The 18235-nt window shown below is 33.0% G+C and overlaps 2 protein-coding genes across 3 annotated transcripts in view; one reads left to right on the top strand and one right to left on the bottom strand.

Annotated features, from left to right (window-relative positions):
- The window catches only part of LOC101900196 (uncharacterized), a 102673-nt gene extending 101781 nt beyond the window's left edge, over window positions 1–892 (bottom strand). Inside the window, exon 1 of the mRNA XM_059122054.1 lies at window positions 700–892. The gene's annotated coding sequence lies outside the window, so the exon portion shown is untranslated. The remainder of the gene's footprint in view (window positions 1–699) is intronic.
- Window positions 1–18235, top strand: part of LOC101900024 (mucin-17) — a 167913-nt gene that overhangs the window by 103108 nt on the left and 46570 nt on the right. The gene's annotated exons all lie outside the window — the stretch shown is intronic.

The following is an 18235-nucleotide window of genomic DNA, read 5'->3' as shown; positions in this document are numbered from 1 at the left end:
GAAGGTGTTGTCACCCATATAAAGATCTTATTTGAACGTAGGTCCTTTTGAGAGTCTTCTGCTCCTTAAAAAGTAAAAGATAAGACTTCTAGGTATGGAATACCTACGATGGTGCTGGAGAACCGAAATATCTTTAAATTATAATGGCGAAATGGTAAACTGCAACAGAATTTTTGTCAGTGGACGAGCTGTGGAAGGTCTTAAACTGCAATAGAATACTTCTGGAGGGTATATTTTTTGTCAGTGGATGAGCTGTGGAAGGTCTTCTTCTAATGATCTTCTTTGAACGAAGGTACTTTTCTTCGCCTTGAAAAGCAAAATATAAGATTTCTAGGAGTGGAAGACCTCCAATGGCCCTGGACGACCAAATCCTCCTAAATTACAAAGTTTTGCTGTCACAATTTTGGACCACATCATCACAACTTTGGACCACATAATTTTTGTGGCTCAGGATGTCTGCGCAATTTTTATGTTTACTTCTCTTTAATAAAAGTTGTTAATTGTTTTTTATTTGTATTTATATTTAGCAGCTGTTATTGTTTTAACTTTGTTGTTATTTTGTCTGTGAATATTATGTAAATGATGAAATGCCATTAAATCGCCTGATTTTGTTTCTTCATTCAATGTCGGTTGAATTTTTTTTGCTCTCGGTTGGGACTGTCGGTCGGCTGACGCATTTTTGTATTTTTTTTAACTCACCTGTCTATCTTCAGCTGTAAATGGGGTGCTGAAAAAAAGGTGTCTTTGTTGTTGACTACCTGGCGAAATTGTAAAACTGCAATATTCCAAAAAAATGTATATCCGTCGTCGCTGTCTTGGCTGTTGAAGGGCTTGCCACTGTTCCGAGCGAAGCAATCGAGGAGTGAGGAATGTAATTTTTATGGGATTGTATTTTTTTGGTGGCTGTTGTTTTTATTTTTTATTTTTATTTATTTATTTTTTTTTTGGCAAACAATTAACACTTTTTAGTGGCGCACTACAAAGTTACGCGAATTGCGCATTGAAAAAATAACAAAAATAAAAACAAAAAAAGGAAAAAAATTAAAAAAAATTGTATGTTTACAACACCAAATTAAGCTAAAGTTCAATACTTTAGACCGACGATTTTTGATTTTGTTTTTGAAAATTATCCCGCCATTCCGCCTTTCGTTTTGTTCGTCGCTGGCAATAAAATTACAAATTCACCGGGTGAATTGCAACAAAACTCGAAAACAAAAAATATTCACAGATCAGACGAGTATTCCAAGCGATATGCCAAAATGGGGATTCAAATAAAAAACAACAAAACCATTTATGGATCCTCATAAAACGCCGAAGAGGAACGCGTAATTGTAGACAAGATTTGTTTGGGGAATTTGAAAAAAAAAATATTTCAATTTTTCTTTTTAATATTTTAAGGATTATCTTTTGATCGGTCTCTACCAATTCCGAATTTTGGCAGTTGAAAAAAGTATATATAATTTGTTTGAATATAATTTTGTTCGGATTATCTTGAGCGTTCTCTACCGATTCCAAATTTTAGCATTACAAAAAAATTTTTGTATATTTTTAATTTTTTTTTTTTTTTTTTTTTAAGGATTACCTTTACCGTTTCCGAAGTCTAGTAATCGCGCTGACCGTTTTCGTTTTGACACTAAATTTTTTTGAAGTTCGCCAGAGGCTTTTGTAGGCTTTGTCTTAGTTTCGTCCCACTCCCTTCCTTGCCCTTTGTTTGTAAATGTAAATAATCGATATTGTTTTTTTAGTGATCGGTTTTAATGTTGTTGTTTTTTTGTGTTTTTCCGAATATATTTAATATTTGTTTAAGAATTTTGTCACTGTTATTTGTTGTTACTAATAGCTTCAATAATTATTTGAGTTATGTTTTACAGTGCGTATGAAGAGATGGATGCTTGGAAGAGCTCTTCTATCTTTTTTCGTCTCCTGCTTTCTATAAATATTTTCGAATTTGGTAATATTTATAGGAAGTTTGACTTCTATAAAAATCACCTAGCGTGATATTAAGAGCCGAATCTCGGCCATAAGATCCCCATATAAAACAAGTATGTACCCTACAACACTCATGTGGTTGGGGGTATTCTATGTTTGATTGGGGCGAAAAGTTTGTAACACCTCAAAATATTGGTCCTAGACCGATTTTTTTACAATATTTGCGTTAGGGCCAGAATAGAAGTCCATTGTTTTTGAATATGTTTCCAAAATATTTAGGGGTTGAAAAAAAAACCAAAAACTGAAAAAGTTTTCTGATTTTGCAGTTGCTCTACAGATCACAAATTATAACAAATGTACACGAATTTCGCATGAGGTTAGAATTTATGACGGGGCAGAGGCCTATCTTTTTGGATTGACATCGGATAATATTTAGCGGGTTAAATGGACCACAATTTTTTGTGAATATTTTTGAATACCCAACAGCAGACAGTCAAAATCCGAAGGTAATAAAAAATCTACCAGAATGGATTTGCACTTATAATCAATATATTGCTATCTTGTTGTAGGGTATCCAATTTTTAAAATATGTTAAGCAACTATCTTAAGGCAAAAATGATTAACTCGTCCCAATTATGCCTCCTAGATTCCGAAGAGATCATCTGATTCTTTGAATTTTTCAAAATTGTTAAGACTCGTCCTAATTATGCCTTCTAAATTCCGAAGCATCAATTTTTGAAATATTTAATTATTCCGTTGGGCGCCATTTTTGATTGCCATGTGCAGATGTTCTCCAATAGTACCTCATTCACAGTCAAATTTTCTTAACACTAAAGTTTTCTATGTGTAGACCAATAGCTTACGTAGAAATAGGAGATCTGGGGTCCAGATCACTTCCGAAATAGTATACAGGGTGATATAAAAAAACTGCACAAAAGTCAAATGGCTTAATTATTACTTTTTTTTTTTAAATTTTATTGAATGAAACCAAAAAATGTCGGAAAGAGCATCAAATTTTAGAATACGTTTAGATTTGTTCGAATTGCTCACTTTTGGCACGAATTATGGCATTCAAATGGCCAATGACACCGTTACACGCTGCCCGAATGTTGCTCTGCGCTTGCTTGAGGTGATCGACACTTGGTGTTTTTTAGTGCCAACCTTGCTTTCCAAAATACTCCAGACACAATAGTCCAACGGATTGGTATCCGTAAATTTTGGTCGCCATTGTGTGCTGGAAATGAAGCGAGGAACCTCATTTTTTAAAGATTTTTGGGTGGCGCGTGCTGAGCAGCACCATCGTTGAGTCCTCTTGGAATATCCAGGGTCTGCGGCCAAAATAATTGCGTGCCCAAGGCTTTATACACCCTCCAGAACTTTTCGCTATAATATTCGGCATTTATTCTGATGCCACGGTCGATTAATACGATAGGAGAGCGACCATCGGCTGTTATGGCTTTATGGCCCACACCATCACCATGGCCGGCGCTTGAGTTCTGGTGGCCAAACGAAGGTGCACATTTTCAGCTGACCTCTTTGGCAAGTAAACACGTTCATTTTGTTTGTTTACAAACTGCTGCTGGACAACGAATGTTTTCTCATCGGAGACGGAGAAACCCAAATTCGGCAGTTCACCACTTTCGGCCAAGCGAAGCAACTCTTCTTTAGCTCTATTGAGTCTATTTTCTTTCTGTTGCGGTATAAGTTCTTGATTTTTTTGAAATTTCATTGGCTTTACCCGAGCTCATTTTTCAATATTTGCCGAATGGAATATTGCGATATATTCAGCTCACGAGCCACTTCAGCTTGTCGGCCACTGCAACGCAGGTTTCGATCAAGTCGCTTCTTTACTTTTCGAACCATTTCTGCTGATGTTGCTGTTTTCTTCCGTCCACTTCCTTGACGTCCAGCTACTCTACCAGTATCACGATAATGAGCGATGGTACGAGACACAAAAGATTTATTCACATTTAAATGCTGCAGTGCTCTAACGATAGCCACTTGCGGTTTTCCAGTCAAATATAAAGAAATCACACTATCACGCTTGAATTCCATCACGAATAACTTTTTCGTCTGGAAAATTCTCACCATAATGCTGTTGTGCACTTGTAAACAATATAATGAGCTGTCACTGGAATAATTTTAACAGCTGTCGGACGAGTGGCTTTGAAATAACAGTAGTCTGAAGTTGGTTGCAGTTTTTTATCTCACCATGTACATCTGTCGGAAAAACCGACTAATAATTTTTAACTTTTTTTTTAATAGTTTCAAGGATATTCTGCTCCATAATCGTGGATTTTTAAAGAATATTTTTCAAAGGCAATTTGTTATATAAATGTGGATTTTTTAAGAAAATACATAGACACTTCGATCAAAAAGCGTGCATATTTTTCCAAGGACATTTTCATGAATTTTTGGTCTATAATCCAGGATTTTTACAAATTTTTTTCAAGAGAAATTTAAACGTTTTTTTTTAAAGGTGGTTGGGTCCAAATTGAAAAAAAGGACACTCTTCTGTAAAAATTTTAAAACATATTTTTTGAAGGGCTTGTTATTATTTTGGATTTCTAAAGAATATGTTTTTCCAAGCTCATGCTGACCTGCAATAGCAGTTTTCTTGGGCGAAATGTTGTAAGTTTTTTTTTTAATTTTTTTCAAACAAAAAATATAGTAATTCAAAACCATCATTGGTCTTCATTTTTGAAGTAAATTGTTTTCAAGCGTCTTCTGACAAAAGTTCGTGGATATTTTAGATTTTTTCAAAAACTTCATCCCCTAAAATTCCCGGATTTTGTATTCTTTAAAAAATCCACGCCTGTATTGAGGCTTGAAAAAATATTCTTTAAAAAATCCACGCCTGTATTGAGGCTTGAAAAAATATTCTTTAAAAAATCCACGCCTGTATTGAGGCTTGAAAAAAGATTCTTTAAAAAATCCACGCCTGTATTGAGGCTTGAAAAAATATTCTTTAAAAAATTCACGCCTGTATTGAGGCCTAAAATTTCCGGATTTTGTAGCCCGAATGAGGTTCTTATGTTCATCCTGGCAGCTGTTCATTCAAAATTTCAAAAAAAAAAAATTGCATTCGTTTTTTAACCTCTCCATCTTCTTGTAAGCACTGTCGTCTTTGCTATTGAAACGACATACAGGGTGTGTCAAAGTCATCTGTGTTTGTTTCAAGTCGAACGATACGATTATGACGATGTAGATGATAATAACGATGACTGTAATGACTATTTTTTCGGCGGCTTTTCTTTTAATACCGATTTTGAAAACTAGGTGTTGCTTACAGCTCGACCTGGGGTATTTCCCATTTACAAAAAATTAAAAAAAACATTAAAAAATAGTTACTTTAAATAACTCTTCCACTCCGCTGGTAAAAGCTCTTATATAACTTACAATGCCAAACAAACAATTTTGACTTTACGTCATTTGAAGTTCAAATGCAAAGACATGATTCATTTCCTTTCCAAACCTTAAACCTTTGATTATTGTCGTCTGCGTTTTTTTTGTTTTCTTGCCCCGAAAAGAGGAGGGTTTCGGATGTAGCCATGGATGTATGAGCTATTCAAATGCTCCAAATTTTTGTTACTGGGTATGGCTGCTTTGTGGCAGCTCAAAAATGTTTTGACTAGATAACATCATTCGCAAGTGGTGAAAAAAAAACTTCAAAAAAATATTTGAATTTCAACCCAAAAAAAAAAATCCCCTTTGGCATTTGGACAAAAAATGGCATGCCAAAAAAAATTGTTTGGATTTTAAGGGTATCCAGCCGAAAACAGCACACTTATCGGTGATCAACAATCAAAAAATAAAAACAAAACAAAAATCACCACCACCAACAACAACAACAACAATTCAAAACCTTAAAAGAAAGCAATGAATTTTTGTTGGCGATTTGAAGTTTGTGGCTTAAGTCTTTTGTTTTGATTTGCCTTCAAAGCCACAAACAACCAACAAATGTACCTTTCCTTGGCCCAACTATTGGCATTTGAAGAGCTTCAAGCTCTAATTTTTTTGTTTTCAAAAACGTTTCAAGAAGTTTGGCTTAGCGGACCGGCCCTCAGGCCAACCTCATCATCATCATCTGCAAATTCACGAAAATTTATGGAGCCATAAATTGTGTGTTTCAAAATTGTACAGGGCTACTGTTTTGGGAACAGCCACATCTTTTTGGGGTGTTATTGGTAAATAAGGCAAAAAAAAAAAAAAACAAAACACAACAACACAACAACACACCACGCTCGAAAGTTCAATGCCAAAAACATGTTTGTTTTTTTTTTTGTTGTTGGGATGCTCCTCAAATTCCTTAATTTTTGTTGCTTCCCTCCATGGGGGCAATTTTGAAAAAGAATTATAATCTGGTTATTTTTTTCCATGTCTCTCGTCCCAATCACTTTGGCATCTTTCCTTAAGTGTGCCAGGCATGTGCCCAACACGCTTTTTCTTAAATTTTGTGGCATTTTTTTAATGACAACAACAACAACAAGACTGACCACTACAACAATTGATCGACCACATGAAATCAATTCAAAACCTTTAAAGCATCTGCTTGGGATTGTTTGGGGATTTTTTTTTGCTGGCTTTTGTTTTCACATCTCAACTACCTGTGTGCTGACACTTATTTTCAACATCATTCCGCTGATCTGATATTTTGGCAGTTTTGTGTTGTGTTCCTACTTCATCTTCTTTTTTGTTATATTTCGACGGCATCAAAACCAAAGCCAGAGGCTGCTGACTGGAAGAAAAAAAGGTAACGACGATTATCACCCAAATTCCAGACAGACAGCATGGCAGGCAGTCCGCCAGCCAGTCCGGCAACCAATTATTCCTTCCCCACTGAGTGTGAATGTGAAGAGCAAGGTTTCATATCAGAATGTTATTCAAAAGGCCGTAAAATTTAAATTGTTGTGGAATTTTTTTCAGTTTTGAACCCAAACAGTGACTTGGAAAGGAGGAAAAATATTCGGAATTATTGGAAAAAAATAGTTCTTTAAAAAATCATTTAAAAAAAAGCTTTAAAAAATTTAAAAAGAATCAGGCGGTTTTGGCAAGCAGATGTTAACTCTCAATGATTTGCCCAACAATGATTTATTCTGCTGACTCTCTATGGGCGATATACAACTATAGTACATATTTTCGAATTCAGAAACCAACAGAGACCTTAATATCGAATTTGAGGATACCAGCCTTATACCTTCACCCAATATAAAATTTATTGCCATTTAGTACAATTATAGTACGAATTTCCAAAACCAGTTCATTATCTAAATCGCAGATGCCAACAGTGTGATCCATCTCAAATTTCAGGATTCCAGCTTTATACCAAATTTAGTACTATTTAGTACTTTTTAGACACATTTCCAAAACAAACTTTGAGTCTCAATTCCAGATACCAACAGATTAAATTTGTGAATTCCAGCCCTCAGTCCTCCACCCAATATCAAATTTAGTACAAGTTAGTACTTTTCGTACAAATATAGTACACATTTTCATAACCACCTCCATATCTCAATCGCAGATACCAACAAAAAACTCAACGACAAACTTCAGGATTTCAGCTCAATGCCCAATTTAGTACCACTTAGTACTTTTCGGACAACTATAGGACACATTTCCAAACCAGCGCAAATCTCAAACATAGATACCATCCGTATTCTAAATTTCAGAATTGTACCTCTTTTTCTTCATCCAATAACGAATCTAGTACTATTTAGTGCTTTTCGTACAAAAATAGTACACATTTCCAAAACCACCTCTTTACCACAAAGCAACCACTAAAAGAGACCCCAATACAAAAATTCGAAATTTCCACTTCATCCGTTGACCCTAAACCAAAGTGTGCCAAATTTAGTACCATTTAGTGCAGTTCGCACACTTGGTACACATTTTCAAAACCACCTTTATACATAAAAATGCTTACTTTCCAACCTTGATTCTCACATCAAATTCCAAGTTTTTAGTCCTGTCCGTTCATAAAATACCAAATGGTACCATTTAAGAAGTTTAGTACCATTTTCGAACTATTTGTAACCTATATCTCGAATTTCCAAAAAAACCGTTTGATCTCATTTCAAATTTTTCGGAATTCTAGCTCTTTTCGCTTTTCGAATACAAAGCATTCAATTTTAAGTGCATTTTAATACTTTTCGTACCCTTTTATTTATTTTGGCCTTCAAAAAACATTCCTTAAAAAATCCATGCCTCTGTTGTGGGGTTTAAAAAATATTCTTTAAAAAATCCACGCCGCTATAGAGGCTTGAAAAAATATTCTTTAAAAAATCCACGCCGCTATAGAGGCTTGAAAAAATATTCTTTAAAAAATCCACACCGCTATAGAGGCTTGAAAAAATATTCTTTAAAAAATCCACACCGCTATAGAGGCTTGAAAAAATATTCTTTAAAAAAGCCACGCCTCTATAGAGACTTGAAAAAATATTCTTTAAAAAATCCACGCCTCTATAGAGACTTGAAAAAATATTCTTTAAAAAATCCACGCCTTTATTGAGGCTTGAAAAATATTCTTTAAAAAATCCAAACCTCTATGGAGGTTAGAAAAAACATTCTTTAAAAAATCCACGTCTCTATAGAGGCTTGAAAAAATATTCTTTAAAATATTCACGCCTTTATAGAGGCTTGAAAAAATATTCTTTAAAATATTCACGCCTCTATAGAGGCTTGAAAAAATATTCTTTAAAAAATCCATGCCTATCAATGAGGCTTGAAAAAATATTCTTTAAAATGTCTACGCCTCTATAGAGGCTTGAAAAAATATTCTTTAAAATATTCACACCTCTATAGAGGCTTGAAAAAATATTCTTCAACAAAATTCACGTCTCTATAGAGGCTTGAAAAAATATTCTTTAAAAAATCCACGCCTCTATAGAGGCTTGAAAAAATATTCTTTAAAAAATCCACCCCTCTATAGAGGCTTGAAAAAATATTCTTTAAAATGTCTACGCCTCTATAGAGGCTTGAAAAAATATTCTTTAAAATATTCACACCTCTATAGAGGCTTGAAAAAATATTCTTCAACAAAATTCACGTCTCTATAGAGGCTTGAAAAAATATTCTTTAAAAAATCCACGCCTCTATGGAGGCTTGAAAAAAAATTCTTTAAAATGTCTTCTAAAGAGGCTTAAAAAAATATTCTTTGAAATATCCACGCCTCTACGGAGGCTTGAAAAAATATTATTTAAAATGTCCTCTAAAGAGACTTGAAAAAATATTATTTAAAATGTCCTCTAAAGAGACTTGAAAAAATATTCTTTAAAAAAGCCACGCCTATATAGAGACTTGAAAAAATATTCTTTAAAAAATCCACGCCTCTATAGAGACTTGAAAAAATATTCTTTAAAAAATCCACGCCTCTATAGAGACTTGAAAAAATATTCTTTAAAAAATCCACGCCTCTATAGAGACTTGAATAAATATTCTTTAAAAAATCCACGCCTCTATAGAGACTTGAAAAAATATTCTTTAAAAAATCCACGCCTCTATAGAGGCTTGAAAAAATATTCATTAAAACATCCACGCCTCCCATTGAGGCTTGAAAAAATATTCTTTAAAAAATCCACGCCTGTATTGAGGCTTTAAAAAAATATTCTTTAAAAAATCTACGCCCGTATTGAGGTTTGATAAAATATTCTTTAAAAAATTCATGCCTGTATTGAGGCTTGAATAAATATTCTTTAAAAAACCCACGCCTCTATAGAGGCTTGAAAAAATATTCATTAAAACATCCACGCCTCCCATTGAGGCTTGAAAAAATATTCTTTAAAAAATCCACGCCTGTATTGAGGCTTTAAAAAAATATTCTTTAAAAAATCTACGCCCGTATTGAGGTTTGATAAAATATTCTTTAAAAAATCCACGCCTGTATTGAGGCTTTAAAAAAATATTCTTTAAAAAATCTACGCCCGTATTGAGGTTTGATAAAATATTCTTTAAAAAATTCACGCCTGTATTGAGGCTTGAAAAAATATTCTTTAAAAAATTCACGCCTGTATTGAGGTTTGATAAAATATTCTTTAAAAAATTCACGCCTGTATTGAGGCTTGAAAAAATATTCTTTAAAAAACCCACGCCTCTATAGAGGCTTGAAAAAATATTCTTTAAAAAATCCACGCCTGTATTGAGGCTTGAAAAAATTTTTTTTAAAAAACCCACGCCTGTATTGAGGCTTGAAAAAATATTCTTTAAAAAACCCACGCCTGTATTGAGGCTTGAAAAAATATTTTTTAAAAAACCCACGCCTGTATTGAGGCTTGAAAAAATATTTTTTTAAAAAATCCACGCCTGTATTGAGGCTTGAAAAAATATTTTTTAAAAAATCCACGCCTGAATTGAGGCTTGAAAAATTATTCTTTAAAAAGTCCACGCCTCTATAGAGGCTTGAACAAATATTCTTTAAAAAATCCACGCCTGTATAGAGGCTTGAAAACATATTCTTTAAAAAGCCACGCCTGGATAAAATATTCTTGATAAAATATTCTTTAAAAAATCCCCGCCTCTATAGAGGCTTGAAAAAAAATTTCTTAAAAAATTCACGCCTCACATTGAAGCTTGAAAATATTCTTTAAAAAGTCCACGCCTCTATAGAGCCTTGAAAAAATATTCTGTAAAAATCCACCTTTGTATTGAGACTTGAAAAATATTTTTTTTTAAAAATCCACGCCTGTATAGAGACTTGAAAACATATTCTTTAGAAAATCCACTCCTCTATTGAGGTTTGAAAAAATATTCTTTAAAAAATCCACGTCTCTGTTAGTCTTGGGGGTTTTTTTTTTTTTTTGATATCTCCACTTTGTTATTGTTTTTATTGTTGTCTTTTTCGAAGTAATAACAAAAATTAAAAAGATACTTATAAAAGCCATTGTAACCCACGTAAGTAATTAAACTGTTTTTAATGGTAACAAAAAGTAAAAAAAAACTGCTAACTTGGCAAAAACTCAAGAGGCCGCTTTGCGTGAGCCAAAAACTGCTGCAGTCTGTTTTTTTTTTGTTTCGTCGAATTGGCGTTATGGTGGTGGTGGCTTCTTGAGTGTCGCGTTTTTTGGTATTTGACATTAGTTTTCACATCACGTTTCAAGATCGAGGTAACTTCACAGACTATGCAAAAAACAAATATGACAACACCAGCAAAAAATATTGAAATTATTTTATGGAACTCAAAAAAAATTAAAAACAAAATATGAAAAAAGTCATTTGAAAATTTAATAAATTATGTTGTGCATCACGTTTTGTTAAAAAAGCAAAAAAAAAAAAGAAGCCAAAACAAAACATAGAATGCGAAACCAAAAATAAATATTGAAGGCGGTTTTGAATCTGAACACAATGAATATTTCAAGTTTTATTTATGGATGTTTCATGCTGTTTTTTATATTTCATGGTAATTAATGAAAATCGAGAAATTTCGAAAATCGTGACTGAGTGAAAACAAAAAATATTTTCTCAAAATCCAAGAAAGTCTTGGATTTTTTTAAGAAAATTTTTCAAGTTTCAATTGGAGGCGTGGATTTTTTAAAGAATATTTTGTCAAGCCTCAATAGAGGTGTGGATTTTTAAAGAATATTTTTTCAAGCCTCAATGGGAGGCGTGGATTTTTTAAAGAATATTTTTTCAAGCCTCAATGGGAGGCGTGGATTTTTTAAAGAATATTTTTTCAAGCCTCAATGGGAGGCGTGGATTTTTTAAAGAATATTTTTTCAAGCCTCAATGGGAGGCGTGGATTTTGTAAAGAATATTTTTTCAAGCCTCAATGGGAGGCGTGGATTTTTTAAAGAATATTTTTTCAAGCCTCAATGGGAGGCGTGGATTTTTTAAAGAATATTTTTTCAAGCCTCATTGATAGGCATGGATTTTTTAAAGAATATTTTTTCAAGAGTCATTGATAGGCATGGATTTTTTAAAGAATATTTTTTCAAGAGTCATTGATAGGCGTGGATTTTTTAAGAATATTTTTTCAAACCCCACAACAGAGGCATGGATTTTTTTAAGATTATTTTCCTCCTCTATAGTGGCGTGGATTTTTTAAAGAATATTTTTTCAAGCCTCAATGGGAGGCGTGGATTTTTTAAAGAATATTTTTTCAAGCCTCTATAGAGGGGTGGATTTTTTAAAGAATATTTTTTCAAGCCTCTATAGAGGCGTGGATTTTTTAAAGAATATTTTTTCAAGCCTCTGTAGAGACGTGAATTTTGTTGAAGAATATTTTTTCAAGCCTCTATAGAGGTGTGAATATTTTAAAGAATATTTTTTCAAGCCTCTATAGAGGCGTAGACATTTTAAAGAATATTTTTTCAAGCCTCTATAGAGGCGTGGATTTTTTAAAGAATATTTTTTCAAGCCTCAATACAGGCGTGGATTTTTTTAAAGAATATTTTATCAAGCCTCTTTAGAGGCGTGGATATTTTAAAGAATATTTTATCAAGCCTCTTTAGAGGCGTGGATATTTTAAATAATATTTTTTCAAGCCTCTTTAGAGGCATAATATTTTTTTTCAAGCCTCTTTAGAGGCATAATATTTTTTTTCAAGCCTCTTTAGAGGCATAATATTTTTTTTCAAGCCTCTTTAGAGGCATGGATATTAAAAAAAATATTTTTCAAGTCTGAATACAAACGTGGATATTTTAAAAAATATTTTTTCAAGCCTCTTTAGAGGCGTGGATATTTTAAAGAATATTTTTTCAAGCCTCAATACAGGCGTGGATATTTTAAAGAATATTTTTTCAAGCCTCTATAGAGGCGTGGATTTTTTAAAGAATATTTTTTCAAGCCTCAATACAGGCGTGGATTTTTTAAAGAATATTTTTTCAAGCCTCAACACAGGCGTGGATTTTTTGAAGAATATTTTATCAAACCTCAATACAGGCGTGGATTTTTTAAAGAATATTTTTTCAAGCCTCAATACAGGCGTGGATTTTTTAAAGAATATTTTTTCAAGCCTCAATAAAGGCGTGGATTTTTTTAAGAATATTTTTTCAAGCCTCAATAAAGGCGTGGATTTTTTTAAGAATATTTTTTTTAAGCTTCAAAGGGAGGCCTGGATTTTTTAAAGAATATTTTTTCAAGCCTCTTCAGAGGCATGGATATTTTAAAGAATATTTTATCAAGTCTCAATACAGGCGTGGATTTTTTAAAGAATATTTTTTCAAGCCTCTATAGAGGCTTGGATTTTTTAAAGAATATTATTTCAAGCCTCAATAAGAGGGGTTGATTTTTTAAAGAATATTTTTTCGGGCATTAATTTTTCCAGTTTTTTGCTTTTTAAAAATGTTTCGCTCTTTGTTGTTGTTGTTATAATTACTGTTCAAATTGATTTATTACAGCCTTATTAATTCTCATCACTGAATCTTGTTTTGCAATATTTGAAGTGTTTGTTTGCCAAATCGATTTGAAGCAGATGAAACCAGATCGATTGACTGGTCAGCATTGAAGTTGAGATGAAAATATTACAAAGTATTAGGGTGTGCCAAAAAAAATATATATTTTTCATACATTTTTGGCTACATTCTAGAACCAGCGAATTTGGAAATTTCTTTAATGCTCATCATTTTAAGTTTTGCATATTTTGAGATATTCAACGAATAACCAAAAAATAAGTTTTTAAAAACCGCAAACGCTAGCAACATAGAATTTCAATCCCCTTGATGATTCACCATCATTCCAACATAAATCTCCCTCCCACAATAGCAACTCATTAGAATCCCATTTTTTTCTTATTTTTTTTGGTAAAACCCATATAAAAAATTTTCGTTCAAATTATTCCCACCCTCTACATGTCGATGGTCGTCACGTTCAAAATCTGTCACATAAGAACAATATATGACCGCCAAAAATAAAGTATTTTTCTATTACCTGGGGATTTTTATCTGAGTCAGAGAATCCACATATCGTTCTACTAGAAGATAAGAGGCTATGAAAACGCCAATCGATTTCACACTTCGAATTTGTTATGCGAGTGCGGTCACCGAAAACTGTTTTGTTTTTCTATTGGAAACCGCAAATAAATCCTAAAGTTTTCGAAACGCAAATAAATGAGAAAACCAACAATCATATGATGTCATGTTTTGTTTTAAGACAATTCCCGGCAAGCTGATTTTTTTTTTTTTGTAATTTTCAAAGGAGAAAATTAAAAAAAGGCTTTTAAAAAATTTTAAAAAATTCAAATTCAAAATTTCAAAAATTGTTTAACTTGCATTTGTTTACTGTCGGTATTGGGTTCTTTAAAACTTGTTTAAAAAATCCACGTTTCTGGTCGATATTGGGTCCTCCAAAAATTGTTTAAAAAAATCCATCTTTCTGGTCGATATTGGGTCCTCCAAAAATTGTTTAAAAAATTCACGTTTATTGTCGACATAGGGTCCTGCAAAAATTGTTTAAAAAATCCACGTTTCTGGTCGATATTGGGTCCTCCAAAAATTGTTTAAAAAAATCCATCTTTCTGGTCGATATTGGGTCCTCCAAAAATTGTTTAAAAAATCCACGTTTCTTGTCGATATTGGGTCCTCCAAAAATTGTTTAAGAAATCCACATTTATTTTCGATATTGGGTCCTGCAAAAATTGTTTAAGAAATCCACATTTATTTTCGATATTGGGTCCTGCAAAAATTGTTTCAAAAATTCACGTTTATTGCCGAAAAAGGGTCCTGCAAAAATTGCTTAAAAAATTCACGTTTATTGTCGACATAGGGTCCTGCAAAAATTGTTTAAAAAATCCACGTTTCTTGTCGATATTGGGTCCTCCAAAAATTGTTTAAAAATCCACGTTTCCTGTCGACATTGGGTCCTCTAAAAATTGTTTAAAAAGTCCACGTTTCTTGTCGATATTGGGTCCTCCAAAAATTGTTTGAGAAATCCACGCTTATTGTCGATATAAAGCCCTGCAAAAATTGTTTCAAAAATTCACGTTTATTGCCGAAAAAGGGTCCTGCAAAAATTGCTTAAAAAATTCACGTTTATTGTCGACATAGGGTCCTGCAAAAATTGTTTAAAAAATCCACGTTTCTTGTCGATATTGGGTCCTCCAAAAATTGTTTAAAAATCCACGTTTCCTGTCGACATTGGGTCCTCTAAAAATTGTTTAAAAAGTCCACGTTTCTTGTCGATATTGGGTCCTCCAAAAATTGTTTAAGAAATCCACGCTTATTGTCGATATAAAGCCCTGCAAAAATTGTTTCAAAAATTCACGTTTATTGCCGAAAAAGGGTCCTGCAAAAATTGTTTAAAAAATCCACGTTTCTGGTCGATATTGGGTCCTCCAAAAATTGTTAAAAAAATCCATGTTTCTGGTCGATATTGGGTCCTTCAAAAATTGTTTAAAAAATCCACGTTTCTTGTCGATATTGGGTCCTGCAAAAATTGTTTAAAAAATCCACGTTTCTTGTCGATATTGGATCCTGCAAAAATTCTTTAAAAATCTACGTTTCTTATCTTGGATCCCTTGATATTGGATCCCTCCTGCAAAAATTTCTTAAAAAATCACGTTTATTGTCGATATAAAGTCCTGCAAAAATTGTTTAAAAAATTCACGTTTATTGTCTTTATAAGGTCCTGCAAAAATTGTTTAAAAAATCCACGAGTATTGTCGATATAGGGTCCTGCAAAAATTGTTTAAAAATCCACGTTTCTGGTCGATATTGGGTCCTCCAAAAATTGTTTAAAAAAAATCCATGTTTCTGGTCGATATTGGGTCCTGCAAAAATTGTTTAAAAAATCCACGAGTATTGTCGATATAGGGTCCTGCAAAAATTGTTTAAAAATCCACGTTTCTTGTCGATATTGGGTCCTGCAAAAATTGTTAAAAAAATCCACTTTTCTTGTCTTGGGTCCTGCAAAAAGTCTTTAAAAAATATCCACCATTATTGTGGATTCTGAGTTATTCTCTCCTTAGGGTCCTCAAAATAATCTTTAATAATCCACGTTCGTTTCCGATATTGGGTTCTCCAATAAATATTGAAATTATCAACGAACACTAACCTCTACATATGTGCAAAAATATAAAACTATTTCGGAATTTCAAATATTCTTAAAGGCATTTTGTTTTGGGCCCACCTCCCCTCCGCAGAGTGCATTGCCTTTGTCGATCTATTTATGTCATATATTTTTCATAACAAAGTAGTCGGAGTCGGAACAGATGTACGTGTCAACGATGTTGTGTTTGTCCAACAACCTTGTCAAAGTTTGCTGACATCTGTCCACCGAGTCAATAGAAAAAAGAAGATCGAAGATCCCTCCAGACTTGGAATGTGTCATAGACAAAGCAAATTTGTTGTTTGACTTCCTTCTTCGATGGCAAATAGAGAAGCCATAAAATAGATCATAAATGGTCGATATAAACAAAAAATACAAAAATAAATAAAAAAATAAAAAAATAAAACATTAACAAAAGAACACATAATTGAATATTAATTAGAAAGAAAGAAGTTGAACGTGCAGCGAGTGGGTTGTGAGTGGGTGGAGGGGAGGCAGGGAGGTACCAAGCAATTGGTTGGAATTATAAATTCATGGCACATCTGCAGCAAAAACAACAGCTTCCTAATCAGCAACACTTTAACGCACTCACTAGTCGTCGCACCGGTGGTCGAGTGAGACAGTCAGGCAGACAGGTAGTCAGCTCGCCAGTCGTTCGATTCCATACGCGTCAAACCCCCCAATGCGGCTAGGCTATTTAAACAAAAGAAACGTTCAGACAGCAGAACAAAAAACTTCCTATTGACGCAAAACATTATCGCAGAATATCAAAAAAAAAAAAATCGAATAATCATGTAACTGCCAAACAAAAAACATTTATTTTTTATTATTTTTAAATTCCATATCGGAATGATTTAATGGTATTCCCAACCAATTTTGTGTACATATTTGAGTTATGGGTTTAACGCCCAAAAATGAATCCTTTTTCAATTCCACAAAGACAACATTGATTTTGTGTTGCAGAACCGGCTACATATTTCTTGTCCCTTCTGGCGTACCCTATTTCTTTGCTTTAAAAAGTCCATTTTAAATATTCTCTTCGGGTCCTCCGAAATATATTGAAAAACCCAAGGAGGTTGCATGTGATTCGTCGATTTTTAAACAAATTTTGAAGGATGATGATGTCATCGACAATAAACGTGGATTTTAAAAAATTTTTGAGGGAACCCAATATCGACAATAAAAGGAGATTTAAAAAAATTACAGTACCATGGATTTTCAAACAATTTTTGTAGGACTCATCCTCGACAATAAACATGGATTTTTAAACAAATTTGGAGGGCCCAAAAATCGCCAATAATCGTGGATTTTCAAAATAATCTTGAAGGACCAAATAAACGTGGATTTTCGAAATAATTTTTGAAGACCAAATAAACGTGGATTTTTTAAACGAATTTGGAGAACCAAGTAAACGTGGATTTTTTAAACAAATTTGGAGAACCAAATAAACGTGGATTTTTTAAACAATTTTTGGAGGACCAAATATCGACAAGAAACTTGAATTTTTTAAACAATTTTTGGAGGACCAAATATCGACAAGAAACTTGAATTTTTTAAACAATTTTTGCAGGACCCTATATCGGCAATAAACATAATTTTTAAATAATTTTGGGATGAATCAAAATCGTCAAGAAACGTGAATTTTTTAAACAATTGTTGCGGGACCCTATATCGGCAATAAACGTGGATTTTTTAAACATTTTTTGGAGGACCCAGTATCGAAAATAAACGGGAATTTTTTAAAAAAATTTTCGGAAGATTCAATATTGATAATAATCGCGTATTTTTTAAAAAATTTTCGGAAGATTCAATATTGATAATAATCGCGTATTTTTTAAACAATTTTTGGAGGACCCAAACCGTTTTTGAGTACCCATTATCCACAATACAAGTGGATTTTTCAAACAATTTTTGGATGACCAATCATCGACAATAAACTGGGATTTTTTAAACAATTTTTGGGGGAGCCATAATGGACAATAATCGTGGACTTTTGAAACAATTTTTGGAGGGCACAATATCGACAATAAAGGTGGATTTTTTTAAAAAATTTTGGAGGTCCCATCATCAATAATAATCGTGGGTTTTGGAAACAATTGTTGGAGGACCCATCATCGACAATAAACGTGGATTTTTTAAACAATTATTGGAGGACCCAATATCGACAATAAACGTGGATTTTTTTTAACAATTTTTGGAGGACCTAATATCGACAATAAACGTGGATTTTTTAAATAATTTTTGGAGGGCCCAATTTTAACAATAAACGTGGATTTTTTTAACAATTTCTGGAGGACCCATCATCGACAATAAACGTGGATTTTTTAAAGAA

This window comes from Musca domestica, unplaced genomic scaffold (assembly GCF_030504385.1).
Source record: "Musca domestica strain aabys unplaced genomic scaffold, Musca_domestica.polishedcontigs.V.1.1 2, whole genome shotgun sequence".
NCBI lineage: Eukaryota > Metazoa > Arthropoda > Insecta > Diptera > Muscidae > Musca > Musca domestica.
This window is presented reverse-complemented; position numbering and strand designations above follow the sequence as displayed.